Raw genomic sequence first — 11,226 nt, forward strand, 5'->3', positions numbered from 1 at the left:
CCCACCATGGGAATGCAGTCGCTCCTAGGTTTCAGGATCTGCCTCCCACACAGGGACCCCAGCAGGACTGCTCAGTTACCCGAGTGCCCTGAGCCTGCTCGGGATAATTCCCCTGGGCTGTGCCAGTCTTGTCTGGGCTGTGCCCGCACTGCCAGGCAGCAGACAGGGCAGCTCAAGACTCAGCATGTCTCAGGCCCAGAGGCACAGCAATTACCTCCTGGGCCTGAGCCTGGCATGGCCTCTCTTCCTGCGGCAGAGGCTGGCATGGAGCCACTGCTTCCTTCGGGAAACACCGCCTTCCGTGCAGCCTCTCCATCCACTTGTGGAGGAAGGAAAAACAACAGCTCATCAGGTAAGACTGACCCCCACTGGAGAGGTGGCATCTTCAAGAGGCAATTCTTCTCAAAGACATAAACATCCTGGGTAGCACAGGGCCCGCTTTCATCAAAACACCCGCCATAAGTGATCAGCCTGGAGACTACAAAATCGCAGGGCATCTGAGGGTGGGCATGGCCTGTGGTGCAGTTTGGGCTGCCTGTCAGCTGATGCCAAATGCCTTCCTGCAGAGGCTGGGCTGAAGCTGCAGCCAGGCCAGGCTGGGAAACAGCCCTGCAGGGCGTGAAAGCAGCAGCGGGGCAGCGAGGCTGCCATGGATCCTTTCCCGCTGTGCCGGGCACGGTGTGTCCAGATGTGCAGCCAAAGCCCCCGGCTCCTGTGTGCCAGGGGAAGCATGAGGCAAATGCACCCACCTTGTCCTCCCTGCAGCACTTCCTTCAGCATTTGCCACGTAATTTCTAATGGATTCTGGAACTTCTTGCCTGCCATGTCTTTGATCTCTTCTGGTGGAGGACCTTAAGAGAAAGTAGTTCCATTTCCCAGGAATGCATCCCACAAAAGCAGGGCTCAGCCTGTGGGGTCAGCAGGGACACACTACTCACCCCTGTGATGGGAGCTGGGCTTTTGTGCAGCATCCAAGGTAGGAGTTGTTGAAGGCGTCCCTGCAGACACATCTGTAACACAACATCCACAGAAGCTTCTGTCACCTGCTACTTACCAGTCAGTCAAACATTACGCCTTGGTGGGACAGTGAGAACATACCTGCAGAATGCCCAGAGGGCTTCACAACTTCAGAGCGCCAGGCTAATGGAGAATTCTTCCCAGCATCCCAGTCTGGAAGCAAACCAAGATGAGAACTGTTTCCATTGTGTGCCAGGGCTGGCTCTGGCCCTGGGCTGGCGGCAGGGCTCCCGCTCAGGGCTGCTCCTGTGCCTTGGGCCTCTGGGCACTCAGGGCCAGCTCCGCAGCAGCTGCAGCGCCAGGGACGTTGCTGTACCAGTCCCGTTTCCCCGGGGCTCTGAACCAGCTCCAGAGGCCTGGAAGCCGAGGCACCTCCAGCTTTGGCTGCTGCCGGGCCGGGCAAGGGCAGGCCCTGGGGGAAGAGCTGCTGCCACACAGCCCTGGCCAGGGCTGAGCCCGGCACAGCAATTACCTGCTGTGCCTGTGCCCGTGTCTGCCATCGCCTTCCTTCCTGCAGCAGGGGCTGGCATTGAAGATGGAGTGCTTCCTTCAAGAAATGCCACCTTCCACTGAAGCACTATGTCCATCTCTTGACAAAGGAAGGGAGACAGCTGCATCAGATGGAGCTGTTCCCCACTTGGGTGGTGGCATCAGAGGTAATATTTGTCAAATTTAATTAGCAGGAAAATGGTCAGGTTATGGTGGCATGATGAGAGCACTTCCACCTCCAAACAGCCACCCTTTTCCTAATCTGCAGGGCTGGATATTGTGGGGGATCTCAGGATGTGTTACAGTTTGGGCTGCCTGTCAGCTGATGCCAAATGCCTTCCTGCAGAGGCTGGGCAGAAGCTGCAGCCAGGCCAGGCTGGGAAACAGCCCTGCAGGGCGTGAAAGCAGCAGCGGGGCAGCAAGGCTGCCATGGATCCCTTCCCGCTGTGCCGGGCACGGCGTGTCCAGATGTGCAGCCAAAGCCCCCGGCTGCTGAGTCCCAGGGGAAGCATGAGGGAAATGCACCCACCTTGTCTTGTCTCCAGGAGTTCCTTCAGCTCTTGCCTCATCTCTTTGGGTGATTCCAGGGATATCTTGTCTGTTCTGTCTTGGATCTTCCCTGTTGGAGTACCTTAGAGAAAAATATTTCCATTAGCTAGGAATGGATCCCACACAAGCAAGGCTCAGCCTGTGGGGTCAGCAGGGACACACTACTCACCACTGTGATGGGAGCTGGGCTTGAGTGCAGCATCCAAGGTAAGAGCTGGAGAAGTCCTCCCTGTAGACACATCTGTAACACAAAAGCCACAGAAGCTTCTGTCACCTGCTTCCTGCCCGCTTGTCTACAATTCTTCCTTGGTGGCACACTGAGAACATACCTGCAGGAGGCTCCAAGGGCTTCAAAACGTTATTCATCCAAGCTGATGGAGAAGCCTTCCCAGCACCCTCATCTAGAACGGAGCACAGATGAGAACACTTTCCAGGGTGTGCTGGGATCCCCTTCTGCCACAGAGAACTGGGCACTGCCCGGGGGTCGGCTAAGGCTGTGGGAGCCAGATGTGAATGGACATGGCCAAAGGTGCACAGGGGCCTGGGGAGCTCTGGGCTGGCTCCTGGTCACTCTCCACACTCTTTCCCTGCCCTCGGCAACATCCCTGGGAGGGGTGGCTGGAGCAGCGCATGGCCCCGGGCCTCTCTCCTTCACATACAAAAGAAATCCTCACAAAAGCCCCGGGGAAAACTGCAGCAGGCAGTGCCACAGCTGTCGCTCCCTCCCTCTGTCCCTCCTGCCCTCCTTCTGCCTCGACACCTCCCACAGCCCAAGGGCAAACAGCCAGGCCCTCTCAAGACACACTGCAGCCTTGCTCTCCCCCTCTGTCCTTTCCCCACCGTGGGCACCTCGTGCAGTCGCTCCCAGGTTTCAGGACATGTCTCCCATGGAGGGACCCCAGCAGGACTGCTCAGTGCCCTGAGCCTGCTCGGGATAATTCCCCTGGGCTGTGCTGCTCTAGTCCAGGCTGTGCCCGCACTGCCAAACAGCAGAGAGGGCAGCTCAAGCCTCAGCAGGGCTCAGGCCCAGAGGCACAGCAATTACCTCCTCTGCCTGTGCGTGGCATCATCTCCCTTCCTGCAGCAGAGGCTGGAATGGAGCACCTGCTTCCTCTGGGAAACGCCGCCTTATGCCCAGCCTCTCCATCCACTTTTGGCGAAAGGAAGAGGGACAGCTGGATCAGGTGGGGCTGTTCCCCACTGGGGTGGTGGCGCCTTCAGGAGGGAATGCTTGTCAAAGACATGGCTAAGAATCAGGAAATCCCTATAAACATTTTGGGAAGGCCAGGGCCCTCCCTTCTCCAAACAGGTGCCCTTTCTCTTCTACCCGGCGACTGGAAAATCGCAGGAGATCTCAGGCCCATGGTGCAGTTTGGGCGGCCCGTCAGCTGATGCCAAATGCCTTCCTGCAGGGGCTGGGCAGAAGCTGCAGCCAGGCCAGGCTGGGAAACAGCCCTGCAGGGCGTGAAAGCAGCAGCGGGGCAGCGAGGCTGCCATGGATGCCTTTCCGCTGTGCCAGGCACGGCGTGTCCAGATGTGCAGCCAAAGCCCCTGGCTGCTGAGTCCCAGGGGAAGCATGAGGGAAATGCACCCACCTTGTCCTGCCTGCTGCATTTCCTTCAGCATTTGCCTCATGTTTTCGGATGGATCATGGGGTTTCTGGTGTCCTGTAGCTTTGTTCTTTCCCCTCGGAGGACCTTGGAGCAACAGAAGTCCATTTCCCAGGAACAGATCTCACAAAAGCAGGGCTCAGCCTGTGGGGTCAGCAGGGACACACTACTCACCTCTGCGATGGGAGCCAGGCTTCCGTGTAAGAATCAGCAAAGGAGCTGGAGAAGTCCTCCCTGCAGACACACCTGTAACTCAACAGCCACAGAAGCTTCTCCCATCTCTGCTGATCTGCACGGGCACCACTGAGCCGCAGGAGCGGTGAGGGGATCGCGCAGGGCGAGGGCACACACGTGCATGGTTCTGTGCTGGCACCTGCAGCGATGCCCCCCTGGCCCAGCTTTGTGCTCTGAGCTGGCAGCTCTCCCAGGGGAAAGGCCTTGACCTACCCTCAGCATCTCCCACAGCCTCAGTCCTGGACGTGGCTTGGGAAGCTGCACCACCTTCACCAGCAGGTTCAGCTGCAAAGAAAGACAGGACAGAAGACCTGTAAATCCACCAACAGAAACACCAGCCAAACCTCACAAAAAAAAGTCACCACTACTCCTTGAAGTAAAATAGACTGATGCATGTTAATACCTAAGCTTGTAAGCTGTAAAACCCGTTGTTAGGAGAAGTAAAATATTTTAATTTAAACTGTATTATTCATGAGATTGTTTTAAGTGAACTGAATATTTAAGGTGTGATATGCAAATTTATTTCAAAAAATAAAATATTTTAGTGCTTTTGTTATAACAGACAAAAGAAATAGAAGTAAAAGCTAATGAAACACTGTAAAGAATATATTAGAACAATAATATGATTCGTGAAAAATCGGAAAAAAATAAATATATAAGATACAAACCAGATTTAAGTTCCAAGAAACACTAAAAGTAACATTAAATCAGATAGGATATAACAAAAGCCGTTAGATATTTAATAAGGATCAAATTAAAATAAAGGAAAAAAGCCAAGTATAGCTGAAAGAAAGAGAAGTGTACAGACTAATTACAACTTTAGAGCTAAAATGTCAAAGAAATAAAACTATAACAATTAGAAATAAGCAGATGCTATCCTAAATCCTGAAAAACAATTTAAAAGGCTCTTATAAATCTTATGAAGTAAATACTGAGAATGAGACAAATGACACCAGTGACTAGATCCCAAGGTGTAAGCTCTGCTACCAAGAAGATACACATCTTGGCCCTTTGGCTGCAACCCAAAGGGGCTTTGAGAGAGCTAGAGTGTTAAAACTGCAGAGGATTATTGTCACTGTATTAGTCATCCAAGCCCAAAAAGAATGAGCCATATGCACACTACCAAGTTAGTGTAGTACGCTATAATTTTAACAAATTCAGAATGTGCACTATGAGTAGTAAAAGACTGCAATAAAGAAAATGTGAAATAGAGCAAAAAGAATAAAATGGCAAAATTTGTAAGCAATATATTAAAACTTTTTGTTCTGGAAGAGCTAGAGAAGAAATAAATCCTGAGAGTAGAATAAAGCAAATTGCTCAAGAATTAGAAAACAAGAACATGAGACAGTTATAAAGACACATTTTAGCAGGCAACATAAGAAAACATGAAAAACTTATTTTACAAATATTACCAGCCTTAAACGACTATGGAGTCAAAATATATCTAAATTACAATAAGCACATGCATTGATATAAAAAAAATATAATTGACAATCCAAAGAAAAGAAATTAAAGATTTAGAATAATCTACCTTATGAGAAGAGCTGTTAATTTTATACCCTGACTAGTAGTATGAAAGTGTAGTTGTCAAGTTTTATAAATACTAAACATAAAATTAGAAAATAAGTAAGCTTTGTCAAAGTGTATCCTAAAAGTACAAATTTAATAAATTTATAGAGAAAGGGAGGGATTCTGATAGATTGTATGCACAAATTCATGCTGAGACTACAGTAATCTCGCCTAATGAAAATCCTAGCATACCAAAAGAGGGTTCCGGGCAATCAACATGCACCAAAATCCTAGCCTGAATATTCGTCCCCAGAAATGCTGATTCCAGAAGATTATTTCTCTGACCAAACCTCAGCAATGTGCATTCGATTTGCATCATCTATAAGATAAATGTGTGCCTCCTAGAATGCATATTGCAGGAGATTTTCCTCTAACAAAGTGAATTTTTTACCAGTTTTGGGGAAACTCTCAGCAAGAGCTGCAGCAAGAAAGGAAAAAATACATGAATATGCAAAAAGGATAAAAACAACCATAAGAAAGCAGAAAAACTCCTGCCCTCCACACCGCCTGGAGCTTGGAAATGGACAAAAAAGACTTTGAGAGAGCTGTCCCTTCGTGATGCACAGGGGAGAGAAATGCCCCACCTGTCTCACCTGACGCTGTCAGCCTGCTTCAGGGCCAATCTGATACTTGCTTCTAGATTTTCTACGACTGAATTTTAATTATGGAATAAATTCTCCTTATTAATCAAAAAAAGCTAATTCATTTAAAACATCCGGGACTCCTGGAACCCTCATCAGGCACCCCAAACTATCCCTTTGTGCCTCTTCAGGTCCAGGCCCAGATGATCCCACACAAGGAAATGTGCCCTCAGCCCAGGGATGCTCAGCATGGGCTCCCCCATCCCCTCGGGGCCCCGCCGCTGGGCACAGCAGCCCCTGCCTGGCTCCTGCCTGCCCACACCGTGGCCATCCATGGCTGCTCCTGGGCATGGAGCTCAGCCACTGCTGCTGCCGGGTGGGCTTTGCTGGTGCTACCACCAGGACAATCTGGTCACAGCTGCATCTCTCTACTGCAACAGAAGAGCTGATTTGGGAAGTGCTCTGCTGCCCGATGTCTTCAGCCCCACTAGCTGCCCACACCCACAGTGGCACTGGGCCGCCCCCAGAAAACTGTCGAATCTGGGCTGTGGCTGCAGGGCACAGCTGCTCTACAGCACAGGTGGACTGCCTTGGGGGTAGGACTGCCCTGAGGGTAGGGACAAGGAACAGGGTGAGGTCTGCTCTATGTTTTCCTAAGGTGATTACTCTACAGACCATCAGGAGCAGGCCAACACTGCACTAAAGGCATACACCAACTTACAAACAATGCAGGGTCCCAGGGCAGGATACAATCTTTAGCCAATTGGGAGAAACTGAGGGTGGAACACCAGGCGGGGAATACAAGGTTTAAACCAATTGGGGATTACAGGGGAGGGGAAGAACTTAAACAAACCAATGGGATTCCGAAGGATACAAAATTGATAGGGAAGTTTCTAGAGCAAGGGGCAGGCTTGGAGAGGGACTGACATGCAATGGGAGGAGTGAAAAAAAGGGCAGGTCTTTGGAGAGATGGACAAGTGTGGCAAAACCAACATCACAGGGGGGAAAGGAGGAACCCATTCGTAATAAAATATGCTATAACAATAGAAAATAAGGGGAGGGGTATAAAACTGACTTCTAGGACTGAATTACAGTCAAAAATTTTGTTATATTTCTCCAATTACTGTATCATGAAAGAAAACCAAGCAAATTAAATGTTGCAGCAATTTTAATGAAGTAGCTGAAAAGTATATGAAATTGAATCCACTCAAAATATTGACAATATAATTTGGTTATAATAAGGGATAATTTGGTTCTTATAATAGCACATAAGGAAAAATAATCGTGCGGGGTACACGAGGGGTACGGAGGGCAGGGCTTGACCCCTGTCCCCTCACATACAAATTGCCAAGCCTAAAATTCTCCTTTTTACACTGTACATCATCACCGTCTCCTCCCATTTTCAATTTGTCACGCTTGTATCTCCACCTTCCTTATCAGTTTTACCACGCATGCTCCACCGTTTTTTAGGTGGTTGCACTGTTCTTTGGGGTCATCTCTGATGAAGGCCTCTCCTCTTCCTCGATGTCCTTTGATTCACCTTTTGGATTACACATGCGCAACAAGCTGGTATAATGTAAGTCAAAGCTAATATCATACAAGCCAATACTATGTTCTAGCATCAAAGCAATAAATCTCCTATAATTAACATTTTCCTGGATGTCCAACCAAACTTTCCTCTCTTCCAACTAAATTCAGTAATACTTATCTCTTTCTTCTTCCTGTTCTGAACATCTGCAGGAGAAGGGGGGGAGCCCCTCCTCTCCCTTTCTTCCTTGGCATTACACCTTCTAACTGTTCTACTGTTTCCAAATATTAATTATTATATCAATATTGATTACTTTACAATTTTATCAGCAGGAATCACACCTATTTATTACAACATGAACTGCAATGGAGAAGCTCTGAGTCAAGGCTCGGATGAGCTCTTCAAATAATTTCCTGGCAGAAACAGATAGCCAAACTTGCCCTTATCCCATGCAAACAGAGGGTTCCAAAAATAGCAACACCTTCCGAGGCCCTTCTGGGCATTGGGAACAGGTCTTGTGGTGCCGGCTGCATCTGTGGGAGCAATGGGGACCGTGAGCCCGTGCTGTGCTGCACTGCTGAGCTGGCAGCACGGTGGATACGGGCAAGACGTTCTCTGTTTCCCCCAGAGCTGAGGCCTGCAGGCACCTTGCCGGCCCTTGGCACAGGCTGTGCCAGCCAACAAAGCCCAGCAGGCCGGGAGGAGAGCCCGGGGGCAGCGCAGCTGCTTGGGCAGTGGCTGCTGCCAGGGACATGGGCCAAAGCCATCCCTGAGCAGCCACTGCCACCCCTGGCCCTCCCTGCCCCGTGACAGCTCCCCCAGCCCCAGGGGACAGGCTCAGGCCCTGTCAGGAGACACTGGAGCAATCACCTGCTGTTCCAGTGCCTGGAACTGCCTGTTCTCCTGCAGAAGAGGCTGCCACTTAGCCGCTGCTTCATCCTGGAACAGCCACCTTCTCTGTCAGCTTTTGGGTCATCGCTGGAGAAAGAAAAGGGACAGATGGATCAGATGGGACAGTTCCCCATGGGGAGGTGTCGTCTTCAGAAGCTAACACTGGTGAAAGTCATGGACAAGGATGAGGAATTCAGATGAGCTTTTGGGATTGGACAGGCCCCTCCCTTCTCCAAACCACCACCTTTTGTGATCTGCCTGGAGACTGGGAAATTGCAGGGGATCTCAGGGTGGACATGGCCCATGGTGCAGTTTGGGCTCCCTGGCAGGAGATGCCAAATGCCTTCCTGCAGAGGCTGGGCAGAAGCTGCAGCCAGGCCAGGCTGGGAAACAGCCCTGCAGGGCGTCAAAGCAGCAGCGGGGCAGCGAGGCTGCCATGGATCCCTTCCCGCTGTGCCGGGCACGGCATGTCCAGATGTGCAGCCAAAGGCCCCGGCTGCTGAGTCCCAGGGGAAGCATGAGGGAAATGCACCCACCACAGCATCTCTCCAGGTCACTCAGCATCTGGCCCAGATGTTTTCCTGACTCCAGGAACTTGCTGTCTCCTCTTTGGTACTGACTGTTGGAGGACCTTAAAAGTACTTCCAGTTCATGTGGATGGATCCCACAAAAATAGGACTCAGCCTGCGGTGTCAGCAGGGACACACTACTCACCCCTGCCATGGGAGCTGGGATTGTGTGCAGCATCCAGCCCTGGGGCTTGAAAAGTCCTCCCTGCAGACACACCTGTAACAGCCACAGAAGCTTCTGTCACCTTGTTCTTCCAGGCTTACAATAATTATTCTCTGAGGGAAACTGGTGAACTAACCTGCAGAAATTCCCAAGGGTTCCAAATCATCTTCCATCCCCACTGCTGGAGAAGCCATCCCAGCACCCTCATCTAGAAGGGAGCACAGATCAGAAGTGTTTCCATGGTGTACTGGAATCTTCTTCTGCCTTAGGGATCTGGGCACTAACCAAGGGAGGGAAATGCACTGACCATAGCGTCTCACCTGTGCACTCATCATCTGGTCCAGATGTTTGGCTGCATCCAGGGATTTTTTGTCTTCTGTGTCTTGGGTCTTGTCTCTTCGAGGACATTGGAGAAAGGTAGTTCCTCTTCATGAGGATGGGTCGGATAAGGCCATGGGAGCCAGATGTCAATGACCATGACCAAAGCAGTACCAGGGGCTGAGGAGCTATGGCCTTGCCCCGGTCACTCTCCACACTATTTCCTAGCTCTGTGGAACATCCTTGGAGTGGAAACTGAGGAAGCCCCAGGCCCCTGGGGTCTCCCTCCCTCCCTCCCTCCCTCCCTCCCTCCCTCCCTCCCTCCCTCCCTCCCTCCCTCCCTCCCACAGAAGAACCCCTCCCCAAAGCCCTGTCAAAACCATCCCCAGCACTTCCCGGGGAGCAGGGAGCGCTGTGCCGGGAAAGGGCAGCCAGGCTGCCGGCTCACCTGCTCGCCGCGCTTGCAGCGGAGCAGCCTGGGCAGCCCTGGCAGGCAGGGCCACGGCCAGGAGCAGCAGGAGTAGGAGGCGCAGAGCAATGGCCATGGTGCCTTGCCCTCTGCCAGTCCCGCAGCTCTTGCTGCCACCGCTGTCCTGTCACCGCTGTCCCAACGTCAGCACCGCTGCTGCCACCGCCGCTGCTGCCGCAACAGTTGTGCTCCAGGACTGACTGCTGGCTCCTTGTGCTGCTGTGCAACCACAGGGCTCTGGCACCTCTGGAACCTCAGAGCCTGCTGTGAGCTCATGGCCAGGGTGCAGTTGTTTCGGGAGCTGGATCTGCCTTCTTCGGGAGTGAGCTCATCCTGCCCAGCTGCTCTGCCCAAGGGCTGTGGCACAGTCCCAGCCCAGCTGATTTCTCACAGGCTGGGACATGAAGGGATGCAGAGCAGCTCCACCAAGGACTTCGTGTTGCTGCTAGAAGAGAGGCTGGACATGAGGCAGCCATGTGCATCCAAGGGAGAGTGCCCAGCAGGTTGAAGGAGGTGATTCCACCTCTCTGCTCTGGTGAGACCCCACCTGGAGTACTGTGGAAGAGGTTTTACAGTGACCTCTGTGAGCCATCGAGAAGTTTGATAAGAGGATCCATGTTAACCCCTGAAAGAATTTTCTACCAAGGTTGTTGACATAGAAACCAAGAAAGAAAGAAGGATAAATAAGAGAAACCTGCAACTCCCTATTTCAATGAGTATTTTGTTTGTATCTCGTGACCAATGAATAAAGTATAAACTTAAGAGCTTTGTAAGAATGGAGAAAAAGCATGCAGGCTAGAATAAAAATAGGGTTTGAAGCCTTCTGGAAATGGAGTGTGTTGCCTTGTAGTGTCTCGATCTCTCCCACGACAGAGTACTGCATCCTGCTCTGGGTCCCCAAGACAGGAAGGACATGGTCCCGTGAGATCTAGTCCAGAGGAGGGACAAAATGCTCTGAGGGCTGGAGCCCTTCTGCTTTGGAGACAGGCTGGGAGAGCTGGCAGTGTTCAGCCTGGAAGAGAGAAGACTCCAGGGACACCTGATTGCTGCCTTTCAGTGTCTTCTGGGGGCTTGTAAAGAGATGGGACTGAATTTTTAGTAGAGCCTTTTGTGACCAGACAGAGAGGGAATGGTTTTAATCTAAAAGATGGTCAATTCAGACTAGATGAAAGAAACACATTTTTTACACATTTGCTTTTGAAACCCTCGCACAGGTTGCCCAGAGAGCTGGACATCCAT

General features: G+C 51.2%; 1 long non-coding RNA gene across 1 annotated transcript; it reads right to left on the reverse strand.

Annotated features, from left to right (window-relative positions):
• Window positions 1–749: 749 nt before the first annotated feature.
• Window positions 750–1,608, reverse strand: LOC135307442 (uncharacterized). Its single transcript, XR_010368161.1, has 4 exons — window positions 1,490–1,608; window positions 1,099–1,170; window positions 939–1,010; window positions 750–851 (listed from the first exon to the last, which is right to left on the reverse strand). It is a non-coding gene; the product is annotated as an uncharacterized LOC135307442 (long non-coding RNA).
• Window positions 1,609–11,226: the final 9,618 nt, after the last annotated feature.

Source organism: Passer domesticus, chromosome 9, assembly GCF_036417665.1.
Source record: "Passer domesticus isolate bPasDom1 chromosome 9, bPasDom1.hap1, whole genome shotgun sequence".
Lineage (NCBI taxonomy): Eukaryota > Metazoa > Chordata > Aves > Passeriformes > Passeridae > Passer > Passer domesticus.